Source organism: Pinus tabuliformis, chromosome 6 (assembly GCF_031772625.1).
Source record: "Pinus tabuliformis cultivar Carrire ecotype Pingquan chromosome 6, CPIR1, whole genome shotgun sequence".
NCBI lineage: Eukaryota > Viridiplantae > Streptophyta > Pinopsida > Pinales > Pinaceae > Pinus > Pinus tabuliformis.
In genome coordinates this window covers 1756604857-1756618921 of record NC_142292.1, presented here as the reverse complement: position 1 = coordinate 1756618921, position 14065 = coordinate 1756604857, and positions in this window count along the sequence as shown.

The window sequence follows — 14065 nt, the reverse complement described above, 5'->3', positions numbered from 1 at the left end:
TGATTTCCCGCAACTTATTTCTAAGAAACAAAACTTGATTTGCATCATTAACTTTAAATAAACTCACCAGTCTGTCGTAGATTTCCTTGGAGGTGTCTAGATCAGAGATGTAGGCCACCAAGCACTTGTCGATAGAGTCCCAGATGATCTTCTTTGTTTTGACTTCTCCATTTTTCCATTTGTTCCAGGCAGCAGCAGATGCATTTGATGAAGGCTCAACAATATTGCCTCTCACATGATCCAACACTCCTTGATTCTCAAGGGTTAGATCGATAGACATCTTCCATCCGTGATAGCCAGCTTTCTCACGGAGCTTGTCTTCGGCAGGAAAGAGTGTTGAGGACCCCATAGTTCTTTTAGGATAGCTTTGCCAATCTTCTCTTCAATGATTGCTCTTACTCTTGCTCGGGCTTTGTCTTCACCTCAGCTCTGATACCATGTTAAATTATGGTATGTTCTATGCTTATAACAGTTTACTTCTTTTTCTTATTATATTCCACCAATTAGCAATCACATGTACATAAAGTAAAGTGCAGATAGAACATTAAACAATCGACAGAAAACAAGCCAAGACAAGAGACACAAGATGTGGCGGCTAGCCAGGGACAAACCCCACAATGTGTGGGGAAACCCTTTGATCAAATCTTCTTTTATCTTCAATAATTCAGCAGAGAGAAATAGTACAATAAATCTTATTCATATCAGCAGTAGCAAACCCTAGATCAGTAGCATCAGCATTAACAGCTTCATTTTCAAACTAGGGCAGACCATATCTCACAAACCGACAGTCGGATTGACTTCATTCCACCACCAAAAGTTTCGGCTTCTAGAGGAGGTTCAGATGAACCTACAGTGCAGTTCAGATGAGGAGATCTTCTAGGCCACGCAAGTCAATCTTTACTTCTGCAGTTGCAGCTTCAGTTTCAGCAATTTCCGGCTTCAAACTACGGCAGTCGATATCTTGCAAACCGTTCATCGGATTGACTTCATTCCACCACCAAAAGTTGCAGATTTCAAAGGAGGTTCAGATGAACCTACAGTGCAGTTCCAAAGAGGAGATATTCTAGGCCACGCAAGTCAATCTTTACTTCTGCAGTTGCAGCTTCAGTTTCAGCAGTTTCCGGCTTCAAACTAGGGCAGTCAATATCTTGCAAACCGTTCGTCGGATTGACTTCATTCCACCACCAAAAGTTGCGGCTTTCAAAGGAGGTTCAGATGAACCTACAGCACAGTTCCAAAGAGAAGATATTCTAGACCACGCAAGTCAATCTTTACTTCTGCAGTTGCAGCTTCAGTTTCAGCAGTTTCCGCCTTCACATGTGAGAGAGAGAGAGACCCATTTCAGCGCAGTAGAGAAGAGACTCATATCTGCGCAGTAGAGAGAGAGAGATATGATGAGATGAGTGAGTCCAAATGAGGAAAATTCCTCTTATATTTATACACAACGTTGGTGGGTGAATAGATGCGACTGTTGGGCTTCTGAGCCTACATGAGTTGTAGGTCGGCTTGATAATAATTCCATAATCAAAATAAAATCATATCTCCATGAATACTTATCGGAATCGGATGATCTTTATATCAATCCTACACCTCTCGACGAGAGGAATCTAATAAAAATATTATCAGCCATGAATAAGATGACCCACATGAAGTTTTGCCCTGGTTGCCAATTTTAACAAAGTAAGGTTATATTCAAAATTTTGATGATTTACCTTGTTACAGTTTCTTGAAGAATGATACATCTCTACTCAATTTTGATAGCTTCAGGTCAGTTGAAAGGGATATATCAAGATAAAAGAGGCTAAATTCAGTCAAATTTTGGGGTTAAACTGTGTTTTGTGATTACACAGCAGTTTCGTAGCGCGCTAAGAAACTGCTGAAAAAGAATGCATAATGCACAGCTCAGTCAGCCAAATTTTGAGGGTCCAAGGGGACATTTTTGAAAGGAAATCTTAGAAAAGATCGTTTACAATATGCAAGAAATCTGCCACGGCAAAACAAGCGGAAAGAAGTTATATGAATTTTAAACTTTTTGTTATACAAATGATAGTATTGTAAATGACTTTTCAATCAGCTTTAAAAGGGGTTTTTGTCATCACACACGTATATGGGAAAGGCTTACAACACATGAAAAACGTGGCACTCAAATAGATGGTTCGGTAATTAAAGAATATCAACATGGTTAATTGGTTCCAAATATATTTGAGGAAACCAAAAGCATAAAAACAGGGCAGTTTCCTACTTCTCAGCAACAGTAAAGGGATAAGACATTAAAGACCAGTAAGGAGCTGCGAACATCCACCACAGCTAAATTGAAGGAGACCACTTGTCAGAGAACAAGATTTGATTATAAATAATGTTATTACCAGCATGATGTGGAGTTAGACTCCTAATTGTTTTAGGTTTCTAAAATGTCTAGTTAGCAGTTTGTTGCATTTAATAAGTAGTTAAAGTTTGAATAGGTGTCATAACAAGTAGAATTTGAATTCCCCTCATGCTGGAGGAGAAATCTCAGCTTTGTAAAGAATTCTACATATAGCAGAAACAGAAATGTACTTGAGGTTGGAAAATTTCAGAGAAATTGGAACTATTGTGCTATGTATTTGACTCAGTTTTAATAATACAATACTATGCTTTACTTCTCAGGAATCAAAAGGAGTTTACTGTTCAAAATGTTGTGTATTATCCTCTCCTCAGTATTTGCAGTGGTATAGATGTGTGATTACTTAGAAATCACTGATTGTGCTCCAATTTCCTTCACATATTTATAAACTGTGTTGTCCTATATGTTTCTGGTGTGTTCTGAATGGTTGAAATCTAAATGTCCTAACTTCTATGTAAGGTTGATATCATTGTTATACTGAAACGATTTTGACTCCATAAGCCCAATGGATACATTTTAATTGTGTTTCCACCACTTACATTTTTATCTTTGTTTCATAAGTGTTAGCCATCTTAATCATAATAAAAAATCATTAATCCTTTGAGAGAGCCCTCTTAGGTTGGGGAGGCTAAGCCTCAGCCTAAAGTAGGTTTGAAATAGTTACTTAAGGTCTTCCTGGTCAGCAGCCTTCCAAGGTCTGATTTTGAGATAACACATTCACAATGGGAAAGCCTGCACTTTGAGTTGCAAAGCTTCAAGAAAGGAAAGGAAGCTCAGTCGGAGGTGTGCACTAAGGTCTGGTGTCTAAAGTGTAAGAGCCATGGACATGATAAGGATCATTTCCCGATCTATAAGAACTATATAATAGGGGGAGGGCTTGTCCCCATGAAACCAGAGAATAAAATTGGGACGAGTGAAAGAGTTGTGCTATGGTGTGCTATTTGTCAGGTTATAGGACAACATGCTACTAATAACTACCATTTACTGCAAAAGTTTGTACAGACCCCTCATTAGTTGTTTTGCAATTTCTATACGTCTGTAGGACATGATGAACGCCATTGTAGGAGTTATGATATGATGATGGATAGAACCCCTACCTACAAGATGCAGGCAGAGAATCAGCGTCAAAATCAAGGCACAGGATCAGCGCGTGGATGATTCCAAGGCCGAGGATGAGGAAGAGGCTTTGGACCAGGTCGAGGGCATGGGCAGGTAATCTACTATAACTGTGGTGAAGCAGGGAACTCCTCGCGGGATTGCACAAACCCCACGCGTCCCTCATGTCAGTATTTATGACAATTTGACCATGTCATATAGGAACGTCTGCTCCTTATGGACAATATGCAAGAAAATAAGGTGCAGCCCCAACAACCTACATAGAATATTCAAATGATGAGGTTTGAACCCCACGAAGAGGATCAGAGTATAAATATTGTACTAAGAAGTGGCATGGCGACTGGTGCAGATAATTGTAAGCAGCCTGAGGAAGATGGATGGGTGTGCAAGGCTACTGAGAAGGAAGTATATTTTGATCTTAATTTCACTAAAGAAACCTTCATGGAAGCCAAGAAGAAATTCATTGAGGCCTCCACCTTAGGAAGTCATGAGAAAATGCTAGAAACTAGTGTGACACAAGAAGTAGATCCTTCAATACTCACTACTTTTCTTCAGACTTGTATGAAATTACTGCACGATCAGAAAGTAGTAGAAGGTTGCAAGAGTTAATAGATAAGTGCGCTAATAAGGAAAAAACTCATATTGAAGAGTGCATAATAAGAAATATTGGTAAGCATAAAACGTGAATAGGGCGCGAGATGAGGCTAACTACGCAGATAGGAGAATATGAAATGGACCAGGTAATATTGGATCTGGGCTATAATGTGAATGTCCTTCCTAAGAAGACTTGGGAGAGGATGGGGAGACATGCGCTGCAATGGTCTCCTATTCAGTTGTGCATGGAAAATCAACAGAAGATTATTCCAATGGGGTGCTTATATGGTGTAACGGTGGACATTGAGGGTGCAAGCGTGCTCACTAACTTTGAGGTCACTGAAATATTGGATGATAATAACCCATACCCCGTGCTACTAGGGATTGACTGGGATATTGATATGAACATGATAATTAACTTGAAAAAGTGCAAGATGACAATTGAGAAGAAGTCGCTCCAGGTTGTAGTGCCACTCGATCCTGCAAAAGGAGTGCGTTATACTGAACATGTTCGTGACTATGTAGAAAGTGATGATGACCTGGATCAAATATACTAGATAACAGCGTGAGACGAGGATTGGATCAATCTTACAGCCGATGGATTAGCTATGTGGGACAGGGATAACTCCTGCACCTCAAATTTAGATGAAGAGCTTGAACACTGGAATAAATGGTTGCATGAAGTATCTATGCTCCATTGTAATATGATGACCAAGTCATTGTGATGTGTCTCGACTGAGGTAAGAAATATTCTGGATTATGATGGTTTGACTGTTTTAGATGAGTTTGAAAAGGAAGTACTGTAAGAAAAACGCTTCCAGGCACTAGAGTTGGCATTGCATGCTACGCCTTCCCATTGGTGGGGTATGCACAAGGAGAGCTTTGTTATATGGGAAGAATACAAAAGAATGATGAAGTTAAGGTTTGGATATGCTAATACTAGAATGATAGAAAAATACAGTGGGAAGGATGATCTGTGTGATCATTTGGCATGATGGACTAAGGGCTGGGGAATAGAACCACAACCAGAATGGGTGCACATTTTCTGTCATTCGTTAGATACAATCCCAATGAACTAGTATTTGGAGACAGAACTTCGCCATGGAACAACTGAATAGTACATTTTAAGGGAAAGTTTATTATTAACTTTCATCTTTGAGGATGGGTTTGAGAGCATTGTTGAAGCACTACAAGAGATAAAAATTTAAAAAAAATAAAAATAAAAAATAAAATAAAAAAACTATATTTCGAATGCTAAGGGATTAGAGTACACATTTGCGCCATGCACTGGAATGTTATAATGTGACTGCTGAAGAAGATGAGGAATATCTACAGAATATTACAATTCCAGAAACATAAGAATAGCGTGAAGTTGAAGGATCGAAGGTGGTGAACCCAGATATATCAAAGCCTCTAAAAACTCAACAGGTAAACATTGGATCTGAAGAAGAACCTAAGTTTGTGAAGATAGGAAACTATTGGGACGAAGACATGGTTAATAATGTATCTGAGTTGTTGTGCGAGTACTAGTATTTATTCCTAATGAAGTTTTTAGGTTTGAAAGGGATCATCAGAGATTTAGGTTCTATGAAGATCACATTGAAACCAGATGCAAAGCCTGTTAAGTAGAGGCCTTGTCAGCTAAATCCAAAATATAAAGAGAAGGTGCACCAAGAACTGGATAAGATGTTAGATGTCGGTATTATTAAGCCTGTAGAAGAATCAAATTGGGTGAACCCAATGATGGTCTAAGAAAAGAAACAAAAAGGTGAAATCTACATATGTGTAGATCTATGGAACCTGAATGATGCTTGTGTGCATGATCTGTTTTCAACACCGTTTATTGATGAAGTGTTAGAGAGTGTTGGCAGACAGGAAGTGTATTCATTCACTGATGGTTTTTTGAGATATCATCAAATAAAGATCGTGCCAGAAGATCGAAGTAAAACAACTTGAGTGGGGTTGCTTTGAATATACAGTTATGCCATTCGGATTGAAGAATGCACCAGCAATATTTTCCAGGGTAGTGATTGCGGCATTCAATGGATCGATAAGATTGCGAAATACACAGACAATGAAGTAGTAAAGAAGCATAATAAACAACCCACATAAACACAACTAGTTTAATAAGGAGTTCACCCAATACTCCTGGGCTACATCTCCTGGTCTAGCCTTCAATCATCACCTCTCTATTATGTCTTTAGAACATAGTTTTACAAAAGTATGAACTCAACATGAGTCTCAACACACAACAGATACAACAGCAAGAGCTTTTCTTGAACCTCTCAAGCCTCTTTGAGTACACAGACTCTCTCTATCACTCTTTGTCTGTGTCTTTGCTCTATCTCAGCACTGCCTACCTCTGTCTTTTGTTTTATATGGCTTTTAAAGCCAATCTGTGCTGCCTGTTCATTTCCTCTTCTCGGCTTTTTGTCTCCTGGCCTCTGTCTACTCGAATCCCCCTTATGAGCATTAATAATCACTGCATAACGTCTTTAGGGGAGGTGGCCACCTGTTTCGCAATGGATGAGTGCATCGGGCCTTTGAAATCCTTGAAACGACCATTCTTTGTTTACATAGAGAAATGCGTTCAAACACAGGGAAAATTGCCAAAACATTTTTCATCCTGACTTCAAATATTCATAAATGTGTCCTATTCTCCGATTGGGTCTACCTATAAGTCACGATATCACATCTCCACTGTTGATCTGGGAGATCTAGATCTAATGGTTGTGGTCTATTTCGGGCATCCCTTCCATACAGAGGTTAACCGACAGATGAGGGTGGTTTTCTCTCTCCTCGGCCTGGACACGTGACAGCCAATGTATGGGCTCAAGCGGAGCCCAGCCCAAACCACTTACCACTTTGTTCCTCCCAAAATCCCACTTGTTTCATGGATTTCCTTCATTTGGGAAATATGTTACAACATTGAAAAATCCTATAAAAATGGCTTTGGGTGGATTTGAACTATTATTCATTTTCATTCCCAAACCCCTTCAGGTCTGAGTTTCATCGCATCAGTGCTTCCCTTCGCATTTCGTTTAATAAACGAAACATGCGAAAATACATTAAAAATGATGATTGACGGATCTCAAATATTATGAAATAGCATTTATATTCCCATCGGGTTCGGCTAATCGCATCGCATATATATGTGCATATAGCCCAGCTCCATTGTGTTTGCCGATTGCGATATCGCGATGCGATTGATTGCAATCGCATATCGTGATAACCCCGGGCCATTTGGTGAGCGCTCTATTCATATTTGCTAACTGTGATTCTGCGATGTAATGTGGGTCATCGATCTTCACGCTTGATCGATGGTCCTCATTGACTCCATCAATTGCCATCACAAGTTTTATGTGGTGTGCTTTGATTTCCTCTACCTGTCACCACCGAATTGCGATTTTCTGATTAGATCTCGACCGTTGATCGGCCAGATCCGACGGCTCCTGTGCATTCACTGTTCAAGCCTTTGATAAGCCTATTTTCCACTGTTTCTTGGTGTTTTTGCCTCCCAATATTGTAATCTGACTTTTCCATGGGTTTTCCTTATGCAATATTTTTTATCTTTTAAGCAATTTTTTAAGACTTAGAGGTTTTTCTGGATCCATTTAGATCACACCTTCCCACTGAAAAGGCTTTTGGACCACCAAAAGTTGGTTTCTAAGCATTAATCAAGTGAGGATACAACTTCCTCATTTGTCCAATCTATGTCCATCTTGCACTGCTTGGCTTTGAACCTTTGAGGCCAATTCTCAAGTACTCAACATCTCCACTGCACGTAGTTCTCACCTTCCTGTCCAGAACTGTATCTTCCTGCAACTCATTGAGATATTCAGGTAACAGATCATCAATAGAAGGCAACTGACTTTTCTCTTCAGGATCTTCAATCAAATAAGGTTCCAATAGTCTCAAGTTCTTTGCATTAAATATTGAATAGATGTGCATGTAAGCTGGCAAATCAAGGCGAAAAGCGTTCTCACCAATATTCTCAAGTATCTTGAAAGGCCCATACCTTATTGGCTTCAACTTCTTTCCCTCACCTTGCATTCTGTCCTACATTGGAAACCCAATCAGATGATTATTAAAGATGATACTTGAATGCACTCAGTCCTTATCATAAGCAATATTCCTTGACAAATAGAGATGTCCCGATCACTCCCATTCAAAAAAGGACATCGCAGTAGAAGGATAATCAACCCAAGACAATTCTTCAAGGAAATCAAAGTAAAGGCAAAGAGATGGTAGTAGCTAACCAAAGCAAAGTAAATCAGCCATCTACAAGAAGTCAAAACAAGGATCATGACAGTCAGAAGAAGGATCAGACACCAAGAGATCTTCCCGATAAAAGAGACATCAATTAGAAATAGGTAGATAAATCTAGCTCATTCAATTTAGAAACTGAAATTTCAAAGTTGAAAGTGTCAATCCCTCTTACTGAACTTGTCAAAAATAGCCATTACAAGTCTGATATAGTTAAAATGTTGAAAGTTGACCCTATGTCCAACATGGTTAATGTTGAAGATGACCAGCCTGAATTGATTTTTGGTCCAGCCATAGATGGTCAGTCAAAAGATAGTGAGGTTCCTCCATTTTACCTAAGTTTAAGAATCCATCAGTACATTCTTCATAACTCCATGCTTGACTCCGGAGCCTCCCATAATTTAATGCCCAAGGCCATCATGGAAAATTTGGGTCTAGACATAACTCGTGAATACCATGACTTGTATTCTTTTGATTCTGGTAAGGTTCATTGTTTTGGTCTAATAAAATATTTGGTATTATCCCTCGACCAAATCCCTACAAATAATGTCTTAATGGATGTGGTGGTAGATGATATACCACCACGGTTTGGTATTTTATTGTCAAGGTCCTGGGGAGTGAAACTAAGATGCACACTGCAGTTAGACTTCTCTTATGCCACCATCCCGGTTTTCGGGCAATTGAGGAAATTGTACCGAGAAACCAAAATGAAATTCATGATAAATAGCAAGGAGAAGCCCAATAATCATCCTATAAATGTTGTACATACAGATTTAGAGTCATTTATTTTATATAATGATAGTGGATTCAATGATGTTGATAGTCGGCTTGTGGAAATTAAAGATGTACTAGATATTTCCAATTGTATAAGGACAGTATTATATCAGGAAAAATAAAAGATGCCAAATTCATTTGAAAAACCATCTGATAAGGTGGATAAAGGCTTAGAACAACTGTCATACAAGGTAATGGAAAATTTAGAAAGCCATGAAGACGAAGTTCAGAAAATTGACCCAAAGTAGAAACAAGATTTATAGCCTTTGGAAGAGGAACATGGCCTTTGGACCATGGACTTTGATGGTGCTCTTGCAAAAGATGGAGTAGGCATTGGCATTTGGATTCGAAGTCCACATCATCAGCAAGGTGAGCTCCCTCAGAATGTTAGATTATGCTCATACAAGTTAGCTTTTTATTGCACTAACAATGAGGCGAAGTACAAAGCACTAATCATAGGTTTAAAGATCTTGAAAAGATTGGGTGCAAGAAAAAAATTTGTGTATGGTGATTCAGAACTTGTGATCAATCAAGTTAAAGGTGAATATCAAGCTCACCATCCGTGAATGAGAAAATATATAAATGTTGTTTTAGATATTTTGAGGATGTTTCTTGAATATACACTTTCAGTTGTACCAAGGAGTCAGAATCTTATGGCGGATTCATTAGCTACAGCTGCAAGAAATTTCAAAATCCCCATTTTTTCAAACAAGAAATTTGGCATTCATGTAAATCATCGTCCCTCTATTCCTGACAACTTGTGATATTGGCAAGTAATCTGGGATGACAAGCAAGTGAATAAATTTCTTCAGAGTGAAGGAGATTTTGAGAATTGTTCTATGAATGAAGTTTACGACAAAGATGATCAAGTCATTGAGGCAGATCAAGTTGATATACCACAGCTGAAGAATAAAAATATTCGAAAGGTCTTATACCTTTAGAAGACTTGTTTGATTAGGATGATGTATCAAGGAAGCCTACATTGGCTCCTATAGAGAAAGGTGTCGAAGATGTGAACATCGAAACAACAGACAAACCAAAAATGATCAAGTTGTCCAAATAATTATCTCCCGAGGTATAAGAGAAATGTATTCATTTATTGTCTGAATTTTCTGATGTTTTCGCATGGGATTATGCAGACTTGAAGGAGTATGATAAGAAAATAATTCAGCATACCATCCCAATCAAGCCCGATCAAAAGCCCTTCAGACAAAAGCTAAGAAGGATTAACCGAAGACTGCTACCATCCATAGAGAAAGAATTTAACAGAATTTTCAAGGCGGACATCATTGTTAATATCAAATTTTCCAATTGGATATCAAATCTAGTTCCTGTGAGAAAGAATATAGGGGAAATAAGGCTCTGCATAAACTTCAGAAACTTGAAAAAGGTATCTTTGAAAGATAATTATCCACTTCCCAAAATGGACCATATCCTTCAGAGAGTTGTTGGCGCTTCCCGGCTGTCACTTTTGGATGGCTACCTTGGTTACAATCAAGTTTTAGTGCATGAAGATGATCAGGACAAGACAGCATTCACCACACCTTGGGGCACATTCAAATATGCAAAAATTCCATTTGGTCTCAAAAATGCAGGGGCCCCTTTTCAGCGTGCCATGGACATAGCTTTTTCAAATGAAAAAGATGTTTTCTTGGTTGTATACTTAGATGATGTAATAGTGTTTTCGCATTCAGATGATGAACATTTGCATCATTTAAGAGTCATTTTCCAAAAATGTAGAAAGTTCGAAATCTCTCTCAATCCAAAGAAAATTTTGTTTTTTATGAGGGAAGGCAAAGTTCTCGGCCACATCATCTTGAGGATATCATTTGGATTGATCCTTCATGAGTAGAAGCCATTCAGCAAATTGATTTCCCTCGCAGCAAGAAAGAAATCCAAGCATTCAATGGTAAGATGAATTTCTTATGCATATTTATTCCTAATTTGGCTAAACATCTTCGAGAAATGACCAATATGTTGAAAAAGGATAATGATGTAAAGTGGTCCGAAGAAGCCCACAAGTCCTTTCATGCAGTAAAGCTTGCCTTAACCACTGCCCATGTTTTAATCAGTCTCTATTACTCCAATGATTTTATTATATTCTATTTTGCTTCTGAGTATACCATGGCAGCAGTATTAATGCAGAAAAGGGATAAAACCGAGATGTCAATAGCATTTTTCAGTTGCAACATCAAGGATTCAGCCTTTAAGTACAACATCATTGAGAAACAGGCCTTGGCTTTGGTAAATACGGTGAAAGATTTCAGGGTTTACATTTTACATTCGAATACTCTTTCTTATGTGCCTAATGTAGCAGTAAAAGAAGTTCTTGTGCAGAATGACCGGGAAGGTAGAAGAGGTAGATGGATATCAGCATTATTAGAATATGTTCTTGATATCAATCCTAACAAGATGATCAAGGGTCAAGGCTTAACCAAACTCATGGCTGAGTCAAATCTACATGCTCTAGATATCAACCTTGTAGCACCATTGTCCGAAAGTAGATCTCATTCAGGTATCTAATATATTTCTATCATCTCCATGATATTCTGATATTATTTATGTTTCACAACATCTAAATCCCCCTCCAGGCATGTCTAAGACTAAGAGAAAGTCATTCAAGTTGAAGGCTTCAAAATATTGTATTATGGACAACGCACTTTATTGGAAGGATCCTGGAGGTGTGTTGTTGAATTGTTTGACCTAAGATGAGTCTAAAGATGTAATAAATGACTTCAACAAAGGAGATTGTGGGGGCTACTTGTACTGGAAGACCATGGCCAATAAAGTACTGAGAATGGGTTACTATTGGCCTACAGTTTTTGTAGATATCTACAAATCAGTGATGAGTTGTCACGAGTGCCAAGTTTTCCAAGGTAAAAGAAAACTTCTTCCTTTGCCTCTACAACCTATTTCATTTCATGCACCATTTCAGCAGTGGCACCTAGATTTCATAGGCAAGATTAACCCATCATCATCTGCACAACATAAGTGGATATTGATAGCTACAAACTACTTTACCAAGTGGATTGAAACAATTCCTACCAGGCAAGCAACAGATTCAGTTATCATTTAGTGTTTAGAAACTAATATCTTGTCTTGTTTTGGTTGTCCTAATAATATCATCACAGACAACGCGATAGCGTTCAAGTCTAAAAAGATGACTGAGTTTTGTGACAAATACAACATTAAGTTGGGACATTCTACAACATATTATCCACAAGGAAATGGTTTGGCCGAGTCCTCCAATAAATCCTTAATCAACATCATCAAGAAAATGTTGGAGGCCAACAAAAAGAATTGGCACAAAAATCTAATCAATGCATTATGGGAAGATCGGGTGAGTAGTAAGAAATCTCTTGGACTTTCTCCTTTTAAAATTATGTATGGAGTAGATATTGTTTTCCCTTCATCATTAGTAGTCCCGGTCATGAAATTGTTACAAGAAGCGGGAAGTGAAGAGAATTATATATAGCGCCTAATCAATCAAATGATTCACCTACAGTAGACATGGGATGAGGTATTTCAGAACACCCCTAAGCTTCATGAGAGGATAAAGAGAATCTATGACCGGAAAACAAAGGAAGATGATTTTAAAACTGGAGATGTGGTGCTTCGTCGGGATGCCAGAAACGAAGATAAGGGTAAGCATGGTAAATTTGAAAATCTATGGAAAGGCCCTTATCAGATTTCAGCTTTTTAAGGAAAAAATTATTTCTTGTTGGATGAGATGAATGGAGACCATGCTTAGGAGGACCAGTCAATTGTAGGCTCCTTAAGAACTATCATTTCTGAAATAGGCTAGTTTTATTGTACATAACAGTTTAATTTTCTACAAGTGTGAAGTAGAGAATCGTTGGAATTCGGAGCCCGAAGTGAAGGCCATGGAGTTTCATTGATTTTCTACCATTTTCAAAGTTCATTCATCAGATAATTAATTTAGTTTGTGTTATTTTCTTTGTCAGAATTCAGTCATGCATTTTAGTTTGATTTTTTGACTGTATTGGCCCACATGGTTAGGCACTTGGTCTACGGTGTTCTTGACACCTCCAAGCAGATTCCATCCCCAAATAAGGGTGATGTTAGAGTTAGTATTTTCATACTGCCATCAGTGATCAAAACTCCTCCTTTATATCATGTTAGGGCCCCATTCAAAATTTTTTGTCATTCCACCTAGGTCCTCATTCAAAAAATTATTCACTAATGGTAGCCCTAGTCAAAAACCTCACTCTCCCTCAAAAATTTATACTTGTTAGCCAACCTTCATGCCTTACTAAGCATACATCAATTATGAAAGTTTATTTCATCATGTCTCTATGTCAATCAAGTCACCATGAAGTTTGCTCACTCAAGGTTTTCATTAGGTCTCTAGGTTTCTTTTTTTCAAGGTCCAATAAAACACCATTTCACTACATAAGGCTAGCAAAAGTATGAGAGTGAACACCAATAATATCCCTTTTTCATTTAAAGAGGATTTGCAAACATGTGAAGATGCTTTCCAAAGTTCTAATTTTGATTTCAAGTATGAGTTTCATCCCAAATTGTAATTTTATTCCAAAAACAGAGATGTATTTCTTTTTTTTTTAATGTAATTTTATGTCATTATATGTAATAAGTAACTTTTCGCAAAGTTGCCAACTCGGTTCCACATGACAACTAGATATTAAATGTCAAAAATAAAAAGTGTCTGCTCCAGCAATTGATAAATCTGTAAAGAAAAAGAACAAGGTAAAAGGGTATTAGTGCAATATTTCAAAAGCACTTTCAAAACATTAGCAAATGGGTTTTAAATCAACAAATAAAAATGCTATCAAGTATTTAAAGCCTTCAAGACATCCATTTTCCCCTCATTTTCTCTTTTCATGGTTGAACAACCTCAACAAAGGAGAAATTTTCGAGTTTCACAGGTGAAACCAGCAAAACAGAGTTTTT